General features: G+C 44.4%; 1 non-coding gene across 1 annotated transcript; it reads left to right on the forward strand.

Annotated features, from left to right (window-relative positions):
* The first annotated feature begins 391 nt into the window (after positions 1 to 391).
* Positions 392 to 530, forward strand: LOC136396103 (small nucleolar RNA SNORA1). Its single transcript, XR_010749523.1, has one exon. It is a non-coding gene; the product is annotated as a small nucleolar RNA SNORA1 (small nucleolar RNA).
* Positions 531 to 23,138: the final 22,608 nt, after the last annotated feature.

Genomic DNA, 23,138 nt, shown 5'->3' on the forward strand with positions numbered 1-23,138 from the left:
CACTGAGTGTGACTGGGTTTTGGAGCCCAGTGTGTATTTTTTACTTGCCCACCGGGTGCAAGGTAGGATTAAAGGCTATGGCCCATCAGTTTTTGGCTCCACTGTTTCTTTACCGACTGTCCGAATCCAATGCGAACCTGCATGGGCCAGGCTGCTGTGATAGTGGCCCTGGCCACGGCTACTGGCTTTACAAGGCACAAGCTGTAAAAGCTAGAAAGCAGCCCTCAAGCTCCTCAATGAGACCTTTTACACTTGACCTTCAACATCTTTAAAGAGAAAAGTCCCAAAACAAAAACTAGCTCACTTAAAAATGTTAGCCTCTGCCATGAAGGGCCCACAGACCCAATTCCGGGACATTAAGGGCAGTCCAAAGGGCAAAAATCATCACCCTAGCCTCATTCTAGATGAAAAATGGGCACCATTCTTAGTCCATTGTGTCCAGACATAAATGTGGCTACAGTGAGACAGGTTATGCTTCTACCACACACAGTAATGTTATTTCAGTGGTGACAATGAGACCTGTAACATTTTGGAGAAAAAAAAAAAAGAAAAAAAATTATCATCCTATTAATACCCCACCAGGTATTTGCTATCAGTGTAAAATAAAGGTTGCTGAGCAATCCAGGTCAGCCCCTAAAGGCTTGCCCCTTTTGTGGTGGGCCCCATTGGAAGTCAGACTATTGTAAAGTACCATACCTTAATGCATGGGTTACATAGAGACACCAAGTCCAAATGAATTTTTGAGGAGATTTATTAATAAGCCAGCTGCATATGATGTACACAGGGTATAGCTGACCCAAATCGTGCAATCCTGAATATAGCTCTGAGGCTGGTTATATACTCTTGACCACATACAGGTTAGGAGGAAAGGAAGGGGGGTATGACACAATCATTAACAAGCTTATAACATTTGTCTAGAGGATCTATAAAAACTTTAAAACTTTCAAGGTAACCCAATAGTGATGTCGTTTTACATATCATAGACATTCACAAATCTTTTAGTGTCTATCTCCCCTCCTTTGCCTAGAGGTATATGTTACTCTCAGGATTCCAGGAAGGGAGGGAGAGTTAAAATCAGGGTAGGGATGCAAACATTGTCTCCTATTGAAAGGGAAAGGAAGTTCTTCAGATAACGTTTATCCTTTCAGAGAACTATAGTTAAACTAAATGACCCAGTTGTCCTTGCAAACCAGAAAGTTTCTGCATCCTTCTTCCTCCATTCTCTAAAGAAAGTATGGGGCAAGAAGCCTGACTTTTTCTCCAAAAATTAATATTAATTTTTGCAATTTTTTGGTACCTTACTACAGGACTGTGATCAAACCTCTTTAGGTAAGACCTCATCCGTTCCCAGGCTGGCTGTAGCTGGCCCCTCCTTTCTGGAGCTGATAGGTCTTGCTGTTGTAAAGTGACCAGTGAGTTCCCCAAAGACACCAAGTCCAGATGAATTTGTGAGGAGTTTATTGGCCGGCAAATACAGGAGGGTAAGACAAACCCAAATCCTACAGCATACAACATAGTTCTGAGGCCCCTTTATATAAACCAAATTCACACTGGCTGGGCTTGAAAGGAGGGGGAGCATGGTACAAAGTCATTAATCTCATTAACAAGCTCAATAAATTTTACTGCCTTGTTACAACATTTATCTATAGAGTCTATCAAAAGGAGAACATTGCTATACCCTAAAGGCTTTTAAGAAAAGAGAAGTAGCCTGACCAGAGTATGCTAGGTTTATGGGGCAGTGGATAAGGTTGTAGGACACACTGTCTGTATTTTGGCATTGAATGTGAAAATTTTCTAAATTACATGTAAAGCAAGTAGGCAAGGCCGGGGCCACTATCACAGCAGCCCGGCCCATGCAGGTTCGCATTGGATTCGGACAGTCGGCAAAGAAACCATGGAGCCAAAAACTGGTGGGCCATAACCTTTAATCCTACCTTGCACCCGGCGGGCAAGTAAAAATACACACTGGGCTCCAAAACCCAGTCACACTCAGTGCTCACAAAGCCACTGACTTATCCGAGTTTCCTAGGATCAAAGGTTTCTAGCTCACCAACCTTATTCTCCTCAGTTCCCCATCTCCTTCCTTATCCCAGATACAAACTCTGCACAAACTGGCATCTCACTCAGCACTCCGCCATCTTGGCTGCTTCTCCTGGCCTCCTCCACATGGCCTCCTTTAGCTGCTGGCTCTACTCTCTCCGCTCTCTCATGCTAACCTCAGGAACCAAGAGCCAAGTCCCGTTCTGCCCCCATTTTATAGTGTAGCTTCACAACCTTTAATCCAATATACAAAATAGGGTAGTCTCTAATACAAAGTCACTTCTCTGAGGCATGATTGGATTGTACCACCCTACAGCAAAAAGGGTGGGAAAGGCTTAATCCCAAAACCAAGCCCCAGGTTACAACGATCTCCAACACACATTAATATCACCTGGGCGATGGCCTCTTTAGTAAAGTGAGCATAATACATTTTATCTGCCCAACAATCCACCCCTATGCTCACTTTACTACCCACAATTTACATCACCAGCATTCCTGTGCAAGGAAATTAGAACATTACACAGATTACAACAGCAAAAATCATACAGTTTCAACAATTTCAAAGGTACATTTCACCAGTCTCTGAGCACTTAGCCCAAAGCGCAAAATGTCCTCGGTCTTCTTTCTAGCCACGGGAAAAGCTTCCCGGGGTAGGGGAGTGCTTCCAGCAAAGCCACCCCCCACCCCCATCAGGGTATTACACATTGTCCAAAATCCGTAATCCATAAATCCATCCAACAAAGGAGCCAATGCCCACTCCAGTCGTAGACCAGGAAATCAGTCCACGCACGTGGGTCATCAGCCACCCCCCTCATTCCTGCCGTCCTGGCAGGTTTTACACTGTCCCAAAGAGGGGCACATGGCAATGGCAGTCAGCATTTCCATCTCTGCTCCGGAAAGCATGTCCAGCCCTATTTCCCAAAATCGCAGACCTACCAGGGCCGAAGTAGGTGCTCCTTCCAGCTGCGCTTTCACCTTCTGGAGACTGCGGATTGCAACTCCAGTCCGATTCTCCTCATCCTCCAAAGAGGAACTGAAAACACCAGCTCCCGCTGCCAGGCTCAAGCCCTGGGCTGCCGCCGCCTTCTGCTCCACAGACCTTGCAGCTCCGGACCCGGCCTCAGCCTCAGCCCCGGCCTCCTGCTGCTGCTGGCTCTCCGCAACATCCAGGGCAAGCTGCAACTCACGAACCTCTGAATCCTCCTCCAGCATTTGCTCCATTTCCAGGCGAATCTCGAACACCTGGTTGGCCTCCTCCTCCAGCATTTCCTCCAGCTCCAGGGTCAGCATCGGTTTCTCCTGTGTTTGCTCCAGCTCCTCCCGCTGCTCGGTTTACAGGTCCCGGGCGGCCTCTTCCACAGAGCTCTCGGTTTTCTCACGCATGGCTGTAAAAGTCAGCCAGCCTACGATCCCCAAGAGGACAGCCATGGGGAACCCTAACACTAGCCAGTCCTCTACTCCACCACTCAAAGGCTCCTTGCCGATCTGTATCGAATCCTGCCACAGACTACGCCAAATGTAAAGCAAGTAGGCAAGGCCGGGGCCACTATCACAGCAGCCCGGCCCATGCAGGTTAGCATTGGATTCGGACAGTCGGCAAAGAAACCATGGAGCCAAAAACTGGTGGGCCATAACCTTTAATCCTACCTTGCACCCAGCGGGCAAGTAAAAATACACACTGGGCTCCAAAACCCAGTCACACTCAGTGCTCACAAAGCCACTGACTTATCCGAGTTTCCTAGGATCAAAGGTTTCTAGCTCACCAACCTTATTCTCCTCAGTTCCCCATCTCCTTCCTTATCCCAGATACAAACTCTGCACAAACTGGCATCTCACTCAGCACTCCGCCATCTTGGCTGCTTCTCCTGGCCTCCTCCACGTGGCCTCCTTTAGCTGCTGGCTCTACTCTCTCCGCTCTCTCATGCTAACCTCAGGAACCAAGAGCCAAGTCCCGTTCTGCCCCCATTTTATAGTGTAGCTTCACAACCTTTAATCCAATATACAAAATAGGGTAGTCTCTAATACAAAGTCACTTCTCTGAGGCATGATTGGATTGTACCGCCCTACAGCAAAAAGGGTGGGAAAGGCTTAATCCCAAAACCAAGCCCCAGGTTACAACGATCTCCAACACACATTAATATCACCTGGGTGATGGCCTCTTTAGTAAAGTGAGCATAATACATTTTATCTGCCCAACATTACACTATGTAATAAATATAATATAAGTATATGTGAAGTGGGTTCTCACTATGAATCATATGTTTGGAACCCTTGTGGTTCTCAGCATGTGAAGCAGGGAAAGAGATGACAGCAGTTCTTTTGACTTATTACATTAAATATATATATAGCTCCAGGAAACCTTGTAGAAGGAGATGGGTGACTTTCTGTCCCCAAACTTCTTGGTGACTGATGAAATCCCCTTCTGTGTCCTTATATACAGGAAGGGGCTTTACCTGGGAAGAGCCTGAGAGATGTGAATATTTGTTCATTGGGTATAAAGCCAGTAGCCACCATCGTGGCCATTCACATGCAGGTTCGCATTGGATTCAGACAGTCAGTAAAGAAACAACGGAGCCAAAAACTGATGGGCCATCATTTTTAATCCTAGCTTACACCCGGTGGGCAAGTAAAATCACACACTGGCTCCAAAACCCGCTCACATTCAGTGCTCACAAAGCTACTGACTTATCTGAGTTTCCTAGAATCAAAGGTTTCTAGCTCACCACACTTATTCACCTCTGTTCCCCATCTCCTTCCTTCTCCCTGCACAAACTCTGCACTAACTGGCTTCTCACTCAACACTCCGCCATCTTGGCTGCTTCTCCTGGCCACATGGCCTCTTTCTGCTCTCCTCTCTGCTCTCCCCTCTAATATTAATCTCAGGAACCAAGAGAGCAAGCTCCCATTCTGCCCCTATTTTATAGTATAGAAATCCAAACCTTTAATCCAATATACAAAATAGGGAAGTCTCTAATACAAAGTCACTTATCAGAGACATGATGGGATTGTACCACCCCACATCAAAAAGGGTGGGAAAGGCTTAATCCCAAAACCAAGCCCCAGGCTACAAGGATTCTGCCTGCCCCCAACACACATTAATATCACCTGGGCAACGGCCTTCACATGGGCAGCGTCATCTTTAACAAAGTGAGTGTTGGGCAGATAAAATGTATTATGCTCACTTTGTTAAAGAGCCGTTGACCAGGTGATATTAATGTGTGTTGGGGTGGGCTAAAGGCAGGCAGAATCCTTGTAGCCTGGGGCTTGGTTTTGGGATTAAGCCTTTCCTACCCTTTTTGGTGTAAGGTGGTACAATCCTATCATGCCTCAGAGAAGTGACTTTGTATTAAGAGACTTCCCTATTATGTATATTGGATTAAGGGTTTGGATTTCTACACTATAAAATGGGAACGGAGCGGGAGTTTGGCTCTTGGCTCCTGAGATTAGCATGAGAGAGCCAGCAGCGGAAGGCGGCCACGTGGAGGAGGCCAGGAAAAGCAGCCAAGATGGTGGAGTGCTGAGTGAGATGCCAGTTTGTACAGAGTTTGTATCTGGGATAAGAAAGGAGATGGGGAACTGAGGAAAATAAGGCTGGTGAGCTAGAAACCTTTGATTCTAGGAAACTCGGATAAGTCAGTGGCTTTGTGAGCACTGAGTGTGACTGGGTTTTGGAGCCCAGTGTGTATTTTTACTTGCCCGCCGGGTGCAAGCTAGGATTAAAGGCTATGGCCCACCAGTTTTTGGCTCCATGGTTTCTTTACCGACTGTCCGAATCCAATGCGAACCTGCAAGGGCCGGGCTGCTGTGATGGTGGCCCTGGCCTTGGATACTGGCTTTACAGTGAGCATAATACATTTTATCTGCCCAACATTGGGCCATTGTTTTCCTATCTATGTAATGTGTTTATTATTGAAAAAAGTATGTATTGATAGGTTCTACTATATTCTATAATGCCTTCTGTGGCATTAAAATTGGAAATAAGTGTATTTATGAAGGACCAATCTGCAATAACTGAACCTAAAACCAGAACAATAGTGAAGTAAGGGTAAGATGTTTTCATGAAAAAGTGAAAGATTTTCAGAGTTGAGAACGAAGGGAAACTTGACAAAAAAAGTTCAGAGCTCAGTGTCCAGGCACATTGTTCAGCTGGGAGTTATCCTAAAGGAGAGGGAATGACAGGACTTATCTGAATAAAACGATGTCTTTGCACTCTCACCTGTAGCTTGTTGGGGATGGGAGCCTATATGGCCAGTGGTCGCTGCCATCTTCATAGCCATTCGCATGCAGGTTCCCATTAGATTCGGGCAGATGGTAAAGAATCAGTGGAGCCAAAATATAGTGGACCATTCCTTTATTCAAGTCTTGCATCGGCCGGCGAGTAAGCACACAGGGAAAAAACATTTCCCTCTTCATTCAGAGAGCACCAAGCTACTGACATATTATCCAGTTCCACAGCCAGGAGAACCTTCTCTGGTTCCTCCTAGAATCAAAGGCCTCACTGAGGAGCCACTGCACCACTTCAGCCTCAGGTGTTGTAAAGTACCAAAAGCTACAGAATCAATATTAATATTTTAAGAGGCTTGAAGAACATTTTATTAATTTGGGTTAAGGTATGCAGAGAAATTTTGAGAATAATCTCTGTACTGTGTGATTGGCCTAAAACCAGGATGGCCCTTGGCATTGTATTGTAAATGCAAAGGGAAGGAAAACATGGATTCCCTGACATTCTAACACACCTGTGGGGAAAGGGGTGAATGGCTAGCCAGGTGCAGGAAGAGAAAAGCCAAAATAAACCTTTTCTTATAGTAATGAGCCGTTTGCGGGTATTTGTCCCCACGGAAACTACCTCTCCTATGTGAATGCATGTGGTTAATGTGTGTGACTCTGGACAGAGAGATGGTGAATAAACATTAGAGAATATAGGAATGCCTTTTAATATGTAAAGAGACATGTTTCTACCATTGTGTTGACTTGTAAATTTTGTTTTCTCCAAAATGATGTATGGCTTGCAAATTGAACATAGTCCTATCATGTTAAAGGACATATGACTATAACCAATAGTGGTAAAGGGCATCTAATTGCAATTTTTGCTTCTGTATTTCCCATTTGCAAAACTATAAAAACTAGGTAGAACAAAGGGCTGGCACGCTCTCCCTCAGATTTCTGTCGGAGTTGCTGCCGCTTGGCCAAGCTAGACAATAAGGCTCTGGTGTGGAATCGACGGATTTTATTCGCGTCTTCAATGTTTTGAGTCCCTTCAGATTAGGCTTAACAGATAGAGCATTGGGCTGGGATGCAGAAGGATCCAGGTTCAAGACCCCGAGGTCGCCAGCTTGAATACGGCCCATCTGGTTTGAGCAAAAGCTCACCAGCTTGGACCCAATGTTGCTGGCTCGAGCAAGGGGTTACTTGGTCTGCTGAAGGCCTGTGGTCAAGGCACATATGAGAAAGCAGTCAATGAACAACTAAGGTGTCACAATGCACAATGAAAAGCTAATGATTGATGCTTCTCATCTCTCTGTTCCTGTCTGTCTGTTCCAGTCTATCCCTCTCTCTGACTCTCTCTCTGTAAAAAAAAAAAAAAAGAACAGATATGGTCTTACTGAAATTTAAAAAAAAAAAAAAAGAAAAGAGAAGTGAAGGGATTCTCAGATAAATTCCATCTTCCTTGTTCTGTAGTTAAATTATGACTTAGCTGACCCAGTTGCCCTTGCAAGCTCTTCCTCCTACATTCTTCTCTTTCCTTTCTCCACAGAAAAGAGGGGGTAAGAGGCCTGACTTTTCCTCTTTAAAATGGCATTGCTAATGCTAAGTTTTATAGTTTCTTGGCACCTTATCACATTGCCACTGAAGACTGATGGTGCCTGGGGACTGATACACACTTCTTAGGCTTGGGCAAAACTTGGTGGTGGCAGGTGTTGGTCAAATAACTTTGTAAATATGATTTTTGTTTGCTTGCTTATAGTTTGCATTGGGGGTTGGGCAATGCCAGATATAGTGGTCTATGAGGTTGCAGGTTGCCTCCTGATTGGGAGGGGCCATTGTCTCGCTAATGTTTACTGGAAGACAGAGGCTGCCCCCCCCCCCCCCCCCACTGAGAGGTGCAGAAGGATTTTTTTTCCTCCTCTCCCTGATCTCTTGCCCTCTATGGGAAAAGCAGAAAACCTTAGCTTTTCTAGTGGCTTGCCTGTCTTGGTGAGACACCAATAAACAGAATGGCCCACCATCCTTCGACTCCACTGTTTCTTTACCATCTGCCTGAATTCAATGAGAACCTACATGTGAATGGCCTCGATGGTGGCAGTAGCCCCAGGCCTTACAGCAGGTAAGGCCATTTTTTCCTTATAAATACAGTACTAGGGTAATTTACTCTGACAGTCTGTGGTGTCAGTTATGGAGATTGATGGCCAGATTTCCCAACCCATGTCAAAGGCCTCCTTTTACAGACAGTTAAAACTCAGAGAAAAGGAAAAAGCCAGGTCAGTTAAATATCTTAAAACCTCTTCCAGGAAGTCTAAAAGCAGTAGTTCTAAGAACAATAGGAATAATTAACATTTCTTCAGACTCCTTGTGAACTATAAAAGTAGGAGGAGTTAAGCCACAACCTCAGTGCAAAGGAAAAAAAGAAAAAAGAGAGAGGCTCTTTTAAAATGCAAACAGCTGCTAAGCCGGCAGACCCCCCTTTTTCAGTCATCCTGAGTAAAGTGACCAACTTCTTTACAATGAAAAGAAGGACAAAAATAAATGGAAGAAAACAATATTGTAAATAAAAGAAACATTTTATTCATTGCAACAATAATACACTATAATATGATAAATGCATAACAAAAACATTTGTAATATTTTATATTGTAATTATGCTTACACACTGATTCATTTTCAACAAAAATTGTAAGAAAAAGTACTCATTTAGATCTAAATGAGTACTTTTCCATTGAATGAATGTTTTTCGTCAATGTATCATCTTGTAACAACATATTGAAAATATCTAAACAACAAATATCCTTCATACTGAATTTTACATGAATTGTGCTTACCTGTCTATGATTGAATATTCACTGAGAAAGAAATAATTGTGAGTCTACAATGTCGTATGTGCCGTGTTGTGTTTCAGTAAGAAGTACACTGTAAGAATAAGATGGCACTCCATCACCAGATGTGCAGGCTTTATTAGAGGAGAAAGACCTGCCGGGGCACTCCTCCAGGAGAAGTGCACTGGGTTACAGACTAGGGGTGAGTTATATAGAGCCTGAGGGGATACTGAGGCAAAAGTCCTGGTATGTCTGGAATGCTCCTCCTTGGGGAGGGGGGTCGAGCATGTGGGTGTTGAATCAAAAATCCTGGTATGTCCGGAGCCCCTCCTTGGGGCGGCTTGTCAGCTTTTTGGAATTCCTCTGTCTCAGGGGCAATAGTCCAGTAAGGGTGAGGTCTGACAGATAAGCGGAACATCAAGAGGGCAGTTTGGAATACACATATCTATCATACGCAAAGCCATTTGTGCACTCGGTATATCACGGTATTACGCGCTCTCTCTCAAGTTCTCCAGTGTGGAGCATATGCGTCTCGTAATCACGTCTCACCGCACTGTACTGATCCTTGACAAATCATTATGTCAAATACAAATACATCACATCACATGCAATGGATTAACTCTGCATCAATCAAATATGAACATTTACAGATTAGTCTTCCAATATCAAAAAGGAGGACATGTAGGAGGACACTTTTCAAGGGAGGGCAGAACTTAACAAAGAAGGACTGTCCTCCCTAAAAGAGGATGATTGGTCACCTTATCTTGAAAGGCTGCCAAGGATAAATTAAAGAAAACACCTACCTAAAATATGACTTTGTGGTAAGGTGCCAAAGAACTGTAAAACTTAAGTGTTGGCAACACCATTTTAAAGAGGAAAAGTTAGGCATTGAAAGAATAAAGGTTATCTGAAGAACTTCCTTTCCCTTACAATAAAAGACAATATTTACATATCCTACACTGATTTTAACTCTTTCTCCCTTCCTGGAGTCCTGAGAGTAACATATACCAGACAAAGGAATAGGAGGTAGACACTAAGAGATTTTTGAATGTCTTTGATATGTAAAATGACATCACCATTGTGTTACCTTGTAAGTTTTAATATGTAGGAGTGTTTCTTATAGATCCTATAGACCAGAGGTCCCCAAACTTTTTACACAGGGGGCCAGTTCACTGTCCCTCAGACCATTGGAGGGCTGGACTATAAAAAAAACTATGAACAAATCCCTATGCACACTGCATATATCTTTTTTTAAAGTAAAAAAACAAAACGAGAACAAATACAATATATAAAATAAAGAACAAGTAAATTTAAATCAACAAACTGACCAGTATTTCAATGGGAACTATGGACCTGCTCTTGGCTAATGAGATGGTCAATGTCCAGTTCCATATTTGTCACTGCTAGCCGTAACAAGTGATATGACGTGCTTCCAGAGCCATGATGCATGCGTCCCCCATCACTGGAAGTAGTACTGTAGGTGAGAGTCACCGTGCTTTGCAGTGCCTCCACATATAGTACTCCAGGAGCACAGGATGCAAATGCAAATGCATCCTGTGCTCCTCTCACTGACCACCAATGAAAGAGGTGCCCCTTCTGGAAGTGCAGTGGGGGCCAGATAAATGGCCTCAGGGGGCCGCATGCAGCCCACTGGCCGTAGTTTGGGGACCCCTGCCATAGACAAATGTTATAAGCTTGTTAATGATTGATTATCATGTCATGTTCCCCTTCCTTTTCCCCCCAACCTGTATGTGATCAAGTCTATATAACTAGCCTCAGAGCTATATTCGGGGCTACATGATTTGGGTCAGCTATACCCTGTGTATGTCATATGCAGCTGGCTTATTAATAAATCTCCTCTTAAAAATTCTTCTGTATCCTGTCTTGGTGTCTCTACATAACCCGTGGAATTAAGGTACACTACTTTACAACAACTTAACCACCATAAACTGCTTTTAGCTAGAAAAGTTTGATTTAAACCATCCAGAGTGTTTGCTTTAGGTCTCTGGGTTTGCAGGGTCATTGTGCAGGGCTTATCTGAGCATGTCAGATTTAGTTAGTGATCCTATCTTTTGTTTTACGTCCAAAGTTTATAAAAGTATCAATCTAAAATTGCTAATTACTGACTTCATCCTCACTAAAAGTTAAGGTTTTTGAAAGCAGAATTCTGATTAACTGCAAAAAAAATTGTATGATTTTAATGATAGAGGGTATAAAGGTATGCAACTACTTTTAAAAGAAAAAGAAAGTAAGTTGTTCTGAAACATGATTATTTCTAAATAGAGAAGAAGGTTTGTGCAGGTTACAGAAGGTTTGAGCAGAGGAACAAGTATTTACAAGGCAGTTTTATAGACCACAATTAAAAACATATCATATATCATTTTATTCCACTTCCCCAAAATCCCACATAGTTACAACTAGTTTTCTTATTTTTATACCAGATCCATGATGCATTTCTTTTTTTTTTTTTTTGTATTTTTCTGAAGTTGGAAACGAGGAGGCAGTCAGACAGACTCCCGCATGTGCCTGACCGGGATCCACCCAGCATGCCCACCAAGGGGTGATGCTCTGTCCATCTGGGGTGTCACTCTGTTGCAACCAGAGCCATTCTAGCGCCTGAGGCAGAGGCCATAGAGCCATCCACAGCGCCCAGGCCAACTTTGCTCCAATGGAGCCTTGGCTGCAGGAGAGGAAGAGAGAGACAGAGAGGAAGGAGAGGGGGAGGGGTGGAGAAGCAGATGGGTGCTTCTCCTGTGTGCCCTGGCCAGGAATCGAACCCAGGACTCCTGCATGCCAGGCCGACACTCTACCACCGAGCCAACCGGCCAGGGCGAGGATGCATTTCTTATTTTGTCTAAATTTTATCCTCTCTATAACTTCCATAAATTTTTTTTTTTACAGGGACAGAGAGAGTGAGAGTCAGAGAGAGGGATAGATAGGGACAGACAGGAATGGAGAGAGATGAGAAGCATCAATCATCAGTTTCTCGTTGCGACACCTTAGTTGTTCATTGATTGCTTTTTCATATGTGCCTTGACTATGGGCCTTCAGCAGACCGAGTAACCTCTTGCTAGAGCCAGCAACCTTGGGTCCAAGCTGGTGAGTTTTTTGCTCAAGCCAGATGAGCCCGCGCTCAAGCTGGCGACTTCAGGGTCTCGAACCTGGGTCTTCTGCATCCCAGTCCGATGCTCTATCCACTGTGCCACCACCTGGTCAGGCAACCTCCATAAATTTTTGATCCCCTTTTTTTCCTCTCCATCCATGGGGAAATAATTCTTTATTTTTCACCATGACAATTCTTAGTCACCAAACCTTTTCTGTCTCAAACTCCAGCCTTTTAAATATGCCATTATCAGACAATGTCCTCCAATTTTTCATATTTAATGGGGGCCCCCGCTAATTTCACCAATATACTTAAACTACAACCATATTGGATCAGTTCAGAATCCTCTAATATTGGACACAATCCAGCAATCCCTGTTACTCTAACACCTGCTAATATAAATTACCATCTCTGTTTTGATCCATTTTACATTTCTTTGACACACAGAACAAGTCTCAACACACTTCAACTGAAGTCATACCCTATATGTAATACATTAAATCTAGGGTATTTAATGTATTAAACATTCAGTGTTGGCCCGACCAGAACACTACATGTCAGGATGCTTCCAGCCATTTCTATACCAATTTTACCTGTAATGGCAATCTTAATATAGTCTCCTTTTCCTAACCCCAACAGTATATATTGTGATAAAAACCAACCCTCCCCAGGGGCCTGCTTTAAATGCAGACAGGAGGCACACTGGAACTGTTTCTGTTCCATTCCCAGGCCATCAGCCAGACCATGCCCTCTCGGCTATTAGAATACTGCCCCTTAAAGCAGGAGAATGTTCCCTTCTTGTCCACACCTCTCTCTGGCACTGGCCTGGATGTAACAGCACTTCTTGTCATCCTGGGGAAAAGAGACAACTGACGTGGCCTGAATTCACTACAGGCCTCCACCTTTACCATCTGAGTGGCAAAGCCTTGGATAACTCTACAGGTCACCAGTAAAGCCATTTATTTCCCATTAGAAATGAGGGCCACTTACATGACACTCTTTAAGTTTTCAAAACTGCTGTTTCCTTCCTCCATTTCAATTACTGCAGTCCACAGTGTTCCCTCCAACCTACTGATTACCCCCTCTCCTCTGTTGTCTAGGAAATCACCCCATTACCCACTCCTTCCTTATTACTCCCAGCAAACCAACTCCCCATCCTAGGATGAGATAAGGGAGCAAAAAACCCTCACTTTTGAATAACGAACAATAGTTCTTTTCTCCCACAATCTTTCTGACTTTCTATCTCACAGAACTACATAAACGCCCCCTCCTTCTTGAATTCAAGCCTTTCCCTTCACCAAACTATCAAGGCCAAATCCCTTCCCTTAAAAGTCATATTCCAACAAGATAAGTTAGTAGCTCTCATTGGAGCATTCACCCTACCTAGCCCAGGGATGTGAAATTAACATATTCACAGACTCTGAATGCACCTTTAACAGCATACATTCACATGACAGTTTAAAACTGTTCACTCCTAACTCTACCCCCTATAAAATACTCCATTATTCTATACACTCTCTTACTAAATCAAGCCCCTTTATGCTTCACCAAAACTTCAAAAGACAACATTAGTTGACCATCTGCCAAAAACAGCATGCTACATCACTGTCACTCTACAGTTTCCAACCATACATTAGTGTTGGAATCCATGGGAGTTCGAAGACCAGAGTAACAGGCTTTATTGAAAGGAAGAAAGGAACCCTGCCGGGTACTTCTCTGGGGGAGAAGAGTGCCGGTTACAGACTAGGGGCGAGTTATATAGTGTTTGGGAGAGCCTGAGGGGATACTGAGGCAAAAGTATATCTGGTATATCTGGAATGCTCCTCCTTGGGGGGCTTCTAGCATGTGGGTGTTGAATCAAAAGTCCTGGTATGTCCAGAGCCCCTCCTTGGGGTGGCTTCTCAGCTTTTTGGAATTCCTCTGTCTCAGGGGCGATAGTCCAGTAAGGGTGAGGTCTGACAGATAAGCGGAACATCAAGAGGGCAGTTTGGAATTCACATATCTATCATTTCTCAACTCTGTGGTTACATATAAAAGAAAGGCAGTTATTAATTTTATAATATACAGTGAGGGGTGACAAGGAGAAATAGGAGAAAAAATTGGAAAATTATTGCTTCTTCTGGAGAGAACTCAAGAAGGGAACCTTACCGAGCCAAGTCCCTCATCTAGTTAAGAAGGTCATCAATTTCCATGCTGTGAGGTCTGAACCAGGCAATGTCTCCAAAAACCTGAGTGAGGAAGTGAAAAATTTTGTGAGGTAATAACTGTTAGTTGTTTGCTGCGAGTACTGATTGAACAGGGTGACATGGTGATATACATGGTCTCCTGGATGAGTCGCATGTGATGTGCTGGTCTTGTTCCTCTCGAATGAAAGGACATGTGGGGATTTTAAGATACAGGAAACCTGTTGGTGTAAGTTTTTTAGAAGAATTGAATATGTGTGGTTAAAAAGGAAGAGGGTTTGGAGAACATTTAGGAGGGAACTTCTCGGGCTGAGGGGCGGCTTCTTCCTGCTGTCATCCTTACCTATTTAATAATTCCCTTGTGAAGTTCTCCTTGGGGTATTGGGGAATAAGAGTGTAGGAGCATTTGATTGTAGGTAATCCTAGAGATTTCTTTCATCCAGGCCTGTAGGAACTTGATAAAGAAGGGGGCAAGTTTTTGGAGATCAGGAATGCAGAGATAAGGAGGGTTGTATAGCAGGGGTGAAAGTTCTTCCATGGTAAAGGTAGAGATATTCTTTCCTAGCAGCCCTGGAGAGAGCAGTTAGTTTGAGCTAAAAGAAATGTTTCATGTCCATTTGTAGGCTCTTCTTCAGCCAAGAAGACCCAGTGACATTGTCCCCTTACTATGTGAAGGGTAAAAAGATTGAGAAGCATTAAGAGGTGAATGTTATTCATTCTCCTAGTTCTTCAGGGGTATGGGAGAGCTTTAGGGTTAGGGAACCTGTAGGGGTTGAAAGAAAGGATTTAGAAGGTTTGCTGATATAGAGTTTCAGATTTTTTGTTTCGCGAGGGCAGGTTTCAGGGTTGGTGTCTAGGGTTAGGTAGATTTTTCCAATTTTCTGATTGGTGAAGGTCTGCATGCCGTCTGTAAGAAACTAGTGATCAAATGTAAGAGGCAGAGTCCAAAAGTTAGAAAAATAAATAGGAGAGTGAGTGGACTAATGAAAAGCAATAGTCAAGACACCCAGTTTGTGTGAAACCACTGATTCCATGTTTACGAATTCACTGGGCTTCAGAGAGAGAAAGAGCAAGAGTAAGAATAAGACAAGGAAGTGGCCAGTCCCCCTGCCCCTAGACCTACTTCTGTAGAGATTCCTAAAGCAACAAGAAGAGGGATTACCTGTACAGCTCGTTTGGTCCTTAGATTGACGAGTAGTGTACTAGGAATTGAAAGAGGCTCATGGGGTGGGATTAGGTTGATATTTGGGGTGAGATAGATTAGGGTACAGGTTTTTGTTTAATTAGTATAAAGACACAGATAGGTGTTGGTTCCACATGAGTAGAAAGTTTCTGATTTGGTGAGGTAGGTTGAGAGGTGCAGTGGAAGTTGTCAGCATCACGGTGTGTGGACCTGTCCATGTGAAAGTCAGTCCTTGGGTGATGTAATGCTGGAAGTGCCTCTTGAACAGTCTTTGAACAGTTTGCTGAGTAACCTGTAAATCCTGTAAGTACTTAGGGAAAGGGTGGTTACATTTCAACACTTTGCAGTTAGAGTTTAAGTCCTAGTGATCACTGCTTCTAGCTGGAATTAGCAGCAGATCCCAGCCTACAATAGGCATGGGGCATTGAGATAAGAGGAGTAAAGGAGATATTATACATTAAATAAAGTAACAAACTCAGACTGTCAATACCCACAGTAGAGATCTTTGAGAGATAAATAAAATTCAAATATTCAAGCAAGACATAGTAGATGGCCCTTGTGTTTACAAGAAATGAGATCAGTTTATCTGCTACTTGGAAGAAATACCTTAGGCTCGTGAACAGTATCCTTGGGCCTTCAGTGGCAATTCCCAGCATGCTGGGCAAGGTCAAGTCACAGTTATCTGGAGCAGGGCTAGAAGAGACTGAACCCTCCCTCCATGGAGCAAGGGGGCAGCTTACCTTCTCGTGTCCCTCTTTCTACAGCAATGATGTGTCCCTTGATGGGGCCAGGAAGCCTGGCAGGCTTCAGTTCAATGACCTTTTTTCCACTCTTGAAGTAGGGCCCTGGTGAAATTCTATGAAGCCCTTTAGGGTGCTGGAGCCTTTAAGAGCATATGCCAAAAGCTGGTATTTCCTGACTTCTTTTGGGCCTTATTTGCCTTTTTTGTTACTTCCTTAGTCATTATAGACCTTAAAAGCCATGCTCGGAAGATCTCACTGAGGGGCTTGACTAAGAGAGCAAAATTGGGAATTCAGTGTTTAAAGAAGCCTATTAGACTGAAGAAAAAAAGGATTTGATATGTGGTGGTAGGTGGTTGGAGACTGTGGAGGGTCTGAGTTCGATCTAGGGTGAGACTTCAGGTGGTGGGTGTTAAGATGATGCCTAGATAGAGTACAGACTGAGAGTGAAGTTGAGCCTTAGCAGAGAAGACAGGACATTCCTTCACAGTGAGGAAGTTAAGAAGGGTGGAGGTGTGTCTCCCTGAGGCAGGCAGGGAGGGGCTGCAGAGGAGTAGGTTATCTACATATTGTAAGAGAGTAGTAGTTTTGATATTGCATGCTGTTAAATCCTGAGCTAGTGCCTGCCCAAACAGGTGTGGGCTGTTTTTGATCCCCTGGGATAAAATAGTCCATGTAAATTGCTGGGCTGCATTAGTGTCCGGGTCAGTTTAAATAAAGGTAAATGCAAACAGAAAGTAAGAGTCAGGGTGTAGAGGAAGGGTAAAGAAGGTATTCTTGAGGCCTAGGATTGTGAATGAGTGGTGTTTGAGAAAATGTGTGACAGTAACTTGTAGAGATTAGGGACTACTGGTTGGAGGGGAATTATTGCCTCATTGATTAGGTGTAAGGCTTGTACAGGTGAAAAGCCCCTGAAGGTTTTTGAACAGGAAGGATGGGGTATTGCAGGGAGAGTCCGTGGGGATGAGTAAACCTAGGTTTATGAGGTGGGTAATTACTGGTTTAAGGCCTTAGAAACAGACACAGTTACACATTAAATAAAGACTTCAGATAAATACACATTATGAATTAAGGAATTTAAATGAGCATGCTTTACTTGTTTCAATTCAAATTATACTAGAGATATTTTCTGACAAAGAGACAAGATGGATTACTTCTCACATAACTTAATATACAATTCTGTTTTTTTAAGTTTTTTGAGATGGCAGGGAGTTGTGTGAGCAGCTGGATGGAAAGAAGGAGGGTCAGAATCTTCAGGAGGAGAAGGAGGTTAAAGTACTGGTGTGGCACCACATGGTCAGAGGAATCAAAAGGATTTAGAGCTCTGAGGAGAGGGGAGAGGGTGAGGAGGAAAGAGGAACAGTCACAGTTTGTAAGGAAGGAGGAGGGGTTGGAGAGGAGACAGACAGAACTGCAGTTTGTAAGGAGGGAAGAGAGGTCAGAGATGAGACAGGCACCGCAGCCAGAGCCACAGCTTCTAAGGAGGAGGGAGGGGATGAAGAACACAGTGAAGAAGGGAGAGGCCCATGACCAGCAGGGGAGGGGAAAGAGAGAGTGTGGTATTTGCAGGTGAATGAAAAACAGGTTTCTGTGAAGGGAGGGGGCTCTTGGAGGGAAGGGACTCAAGTTGAAGAGATCTGCAGAGAGACCAAAGAGGGGTCCCGAGAGAGGGGTGCCCTCAGGGTTCAGGCAGGAGAGAGAGAGTTGGGAGTCCGCAGAGAAGGAGAGATTAGGAGCGAAGGTTTTAGGTGAAATTTCTTTGGCCAAAAATGGCCTGCGTGTAGAACAGAAGTGTAAAGCCAGAAGCCAGGGCCACCATCAGAGCAGCCTGGCCCATGCAGGTTTGCATTGGATTCAGACAGACGGTAAAGAAACAATGGAGCCAAAAACTGGTGGGCCATTGTAAAGCCAGAAACCACAGCCAGGGCCACTATCACAGCAGCCTTCTGGCCTATGCAGGTTCGCATTGGATTCAGACAGTCGGTAAAGAAACAATGGAGCCAAAAACTGATAGGCCATTTTCTTTAATTCTAGCTTGCACCCAGCGGGCAAGTAAAAAACATACACACTAGGCTCCAAAACCCAGTCACATTCAGTGCTCACAAAGCCACTGACTTATCCAAGTTTCCTAGAATCAAAGGTTTCTAGCTCACCAGCCTTATTCTCCTCAGTTCCCCATCTCCTTCCTTATCCCAGATACAAACTCTACACAAACTGGCATCTCACTCAGCACTCCACCATCTTGGCTGCTTCTCCTGGCCTACTCCACGTGGCCTTTCTCTGCTCTCCTCTGCTCTCTCTTCTAATGATAATTTCAGGAACCAAGCGAGCACAAACTCCTGTTCTTCCCCCATTTTATAGTGTAGATCCATAACCTTTAATCCAATATACAAAATAGGGAAGTCTCTACTACAAAGTCACTTCTCTGAGGCATGATTGGATTGTACCGCCCCACATCAAAAAAAGTGGGAAAGGCTTAATCCAAAAACCAAGCCCCAGGCTACAAGGATTCCGCCTGCCTTTAGCCCACCCCAACACACATTAATATCACCTGGGCTACGGCCTCTTTAACAAAGTGAGCATAATACATTTTATCTGCCCAACAGCCATAGTCTTTAATCCTAGCTTGCACCCAGCGGGCAAGTAAAAACACACACTGGGCTCCAAAACCCACTCACATTCAGTGCTCACAAAGCCACTGATTTATCCGAGTTTCCTAGAATCAAAGGTTTCTAGCTCACCAGCCTTATTCTCCTCAGTTCCTCATCTCCTTCCTTATCCCAGATACAAACTCTGCACAGACTGGCATCTCACTCAGCACTCCGCCATCTTGGCTGCTTCTGCTGGCCTACTCCACGTGGCCTCCTTCTGCTCTCTGCTCTGCTCTCCCCTCTAATGATAATCTCAGATGGGGAACTGAGGAGAATAAGTCTGGTGAGCTAGAAACCTTTGATTCTAGGAAACTTGGATAAATCAGTAGCTTTGTGAGCACTGAATGTGATTGGGTTTTGGAGCCCAGTGTGTGTTTTTACTTGCCCGCCGGGTGCAAGCTAGAATTAAAGACTATGGCCCACCAGTTTGTGGCTCCATTGTTTCTTTGCCGACTGTCCGAATCCAATGCGAACCTGCATGAGCCGGGCTGCTGTGATAGTGGCCTTGGCCGTGGCTTCTGGCTTTACAAGAAGGCACAGAAATTAAGGACAGGAGAGAAGGGAGAAGTAAAGCCCACACGTAAGGAATCTCTGATGCCCTCCCCATCCAGTGGCAAAAGTTGTCAAGATCTCTTAGGATATTGTAATTGAATGTCCCGTTTTCAGGCCAATGGGAGTCATTGTCTAGTTTATATTGGGGCCACACCGTGTTAGAGAAGAAGATTAATTTCTTCGGTTTGAGGTCTGAGAGACCGAGTTTGGTGAGGATTTTTATGAGACATCCTAGAGGGGTCTGGTCGGAAGGCTTAGACTCTGAAAAGCCCATAGTGGAGACAGGTGAGCAAGAGGAGGCATCCCTGCCTTTTGTCACTGTCCCAAGAAGAGAGAATCTCCATGTGGGGGAGTCATCCCTGATAGAGGTCGTCACCACCTGTCAGGGAGCTCCGAGGACGAGAAGTCCAAAAGAGTGGAGAGGTTTGGCTAGGCGCCTAGTCTTCCGTGCAGTTCACTGAGACTGAAAGTCAAATCCCTCAAAACGTGAGGCGTGTCAGAGAAAACTGTCCGACCAGAAAGGGGTGTTTGTAGAGAGAAATTTAGAGGCCAATCGGGGAAGGGGAAGGGAGAAACTCCTTACTTTTTTGGTCCAGCAGGGGTTCAGGACAGGGTTAGACTGCTGGCCAATCAACCCACAATTACACATCCAAACAAAATCAGGGAGTAAGCCCGGGACGAGCTGCCGCTGCCCATTGCTTCCCTGGTTGTAAGTTTGGACGGCAAAGAGGAATCGTCCAGGCAGCTAGTACCCTGTCCCGGGTTTCGGCACCAAATGTTGGAATCCATGGGAGTCCGAAAGACCAGGGTAACAGGCTTTATTGAAAGGAAGAAAGGAACCCTGCTGGGCACTTCTCCCAGGGAGAAGAGCGCCGGTTACAGACTAGGGGCGAGTTATGTAGTGTTTGGGAGAGCCTGAGGGGATACTGATGCAAAAGTCCTGGTATGTCCGGAGCCCCTCCTTGGGGTGGCTTCTTAGCTTTTTGGAATTCCTCTGTCTCAGGGGCGATAGTCCAGTAAGGGTGAGGTCTGACAGATAAGCGGAACATCAAGAGGGCAGTTTGGAATTTACTTATCTATCAATTAGTCTCAACAAATAGCTACCAAGTTCCTCCTAAGACAAATGCCTGCTTTCTCCAACTAGTCTGGCTTTCCTCCTTTCCTCTATTACAAGCCTCTTCTTTTAATTGCTCTTGTTTCTCCCTCCCCTTTTCCCTTGGATTGTTGTAAAGTAGCATACCTTAATTCCACGGGTTTATGTAGAGACACCAAGGCAGGATACAGAAGAATTTTTAGGAGGAGATTTATTAATAAGCCAGCTGCATATGAGTTACATGGGGTATAGCTAACCCAAATTGTGTGTGTGCAAAATAGCCCTGAAGCTAGTTATATAGACTTGATCACATATAAGTTGGGGGAAAAGGAGATGGAGCATGACACAATAAGCTTACAACATTCGTCTATAGGATCTATAAAAACATTCCTACATATTAAAACTTTCGGCCCTGGCCAGTTGGCTCAGTGGTAGAGTGTCGGCCTGGCATGCGGGAGTCCCAGGTTCGATTCCCAGCCAGGGCACACAGGAGAAGCACCCATCTGCTTCTCCATCCCTCCCCCTCTCCTTCCTTTCCGTCTCTCTCTTCCCCTCCTGCAGCCGAGGCTCTATTGGAGCAAAGTTGGCTCAGGCACTGAGGATGGCTCCATGGCCTCTGCCTCAGGCACTAGAATGGCTCTGGTCACAGCAGAGCAATGCCCCAGATGGGCAGAGCATCACCCCCTGGTGGGCATGCGGGAGTCTGACTGCTTTCCCATTTTCAACTTCAGAATAATACAAAAAAAAAACAACAACAAAAAATTTTTCAAGGTAACACAATAGTGATGTCGTTTTACATATCAAAGTCATTCACAAATCTCTTAGTGTCTACCTCCCATTTCTTTGTCTAGAGGTATATGTTACTCTCAGGATTCCAGGAAGGGAGGAAGAGTTAAAATCAGTGTAGGATATGTATATATTGCCTTTTATTGAAAGGGAAAAGAGGTTCTTCAGATAACCTTTATTCTTTCAGAGAACGATAGTTAAACTAAATGACCCAGTGTTGGGCAGATAAAATGTATTATGCTCACTTTGTTAAAGATGGAGGCCGCTGCCCAGGTGATATTAATGTGTGTTGAGAATCGTTGTAGCCTGAGGCTTGGTTTTGGGATTAAGCCTTTCCCACCCTTTTTGATGTGGGGTGGTACAATCGAATCATGCCTCAGAGAAGTGACTCTACTAGAGACTTCCCTATTTTGTATATTGGATTAGAGGTTGTGAAGCTACAATATAAAATGGGGGCAGAACAGAGTTTGGGCTCTTGGTTCCTGAGATTATCATTAGAAGAGAGAGCAGAGGAGAGCAGAGAAAGGTCACGTGGAGGAGGCCAGGAGAAGCAGCCAAGATGGTGGAGTGCTGAGTGAGATGCCAGTTTGTGTAGAGTTTGTATCTGGGATAAGGAAGGAGATGGGGAACTGAGGAGAATAAGGGTGGTGAGCTAGAAACCTTTGATTCTAGGAAACTCGGATAAGTCAGTGGCTTTGTGAGCACTGAGTGTGACTGGGTTTTGGAGCCCAGTGTGTATTTTTACTTGCCTGCCGGGTGCAAGCTAGGATTAAAGGCTATGGCCCACCAGTTTTTGGCTCCATTGTTTCTTTACCGACTGTCCGAATCCAATGCGAACCTGCAAGAGCCGGGCTGCTTTGATGGTGGCTCCGGCCCTGGCCGTGGATACTGGCTTTACACCCAGTCATCCTTGTAAGTCAGGAAGCTCCCACATCCTTCTCCCTCCATTCTCTAAAGAAAGGAGGGGCCAAAAAGCCTGACTTTTCCTCTTTAAAATAGGACTAGTGGATTAAAAAGCTTTGGTACATATATACTATGGAATACTACTCAGCCATAAGAAATGATGACATCGGATCATTTACAATAACATGGGTGGACCTTGATAACATTATACAGAGTGAAATAAGTAAATCAGAAAAAAAACTAAGAACTATATGAATCCATACATAGAAGGGACATAAAAATGAGACTCAGAGACATGAACAAGAATGTGATGGCAACAGGGGTGGGGGGTGGGGGGTGGGGGGAGGAGTAGGGGGTGAAGAAGGAGAGAGGGGTTGGGGGAGGGGAGGGGCACAAAGAAAACCAGATAGAAGGTGACAGAAGACAATCTAACTTTGGGGGAGGGGTATACAGCACAATCAAATGTCAAAATAACCTAGAGATGTTTTCTCTCAACATATGTACCCTGATTTATCAATGTCACTGCATTAAATTTAATAAATAAATTAAAAAAAAATAGCATTGCCAATACTAAGTTTTAGTTCTTTGGTACCTTATCACAGGATCACCTCCTACCCTGGTGTCCCCTCTCATTTTCACTATACCCAGCAAGTAACTACCCATCTCTCTGCCCTTATCAGTGCTGCAATAGGGTCTACATTATCAGTCTGGACAGCAAAACTCCAAGCAAAAAAGCACATTTTCCTATGCTCTTTCTCACCTCTTCTCAATTCATCTCTCTCCCTGTTTAACACAACAGGGAATATTTTTCTCTGCAGTGAGGATGCCTATTTTTGCCTTCCTACTAACTGAACAGAAACCTGTACTTTAACA

Source organism: Saccopteryx leptura, chromosome 2, assembly GCF_036850995.1.
Source record: "Saccopteryx leptura isolate mSacLep1 chromosome 2, mSacLep1_pri_phased_curated, whole genome shotgun sequence".
Classification (NCBI taxonomy): Eukaryota; Metazoa; Chordata; class Mammalia; order Chiroptera; family Emballonuridae; genus Saccopteryx; species Saccopteryx leptura.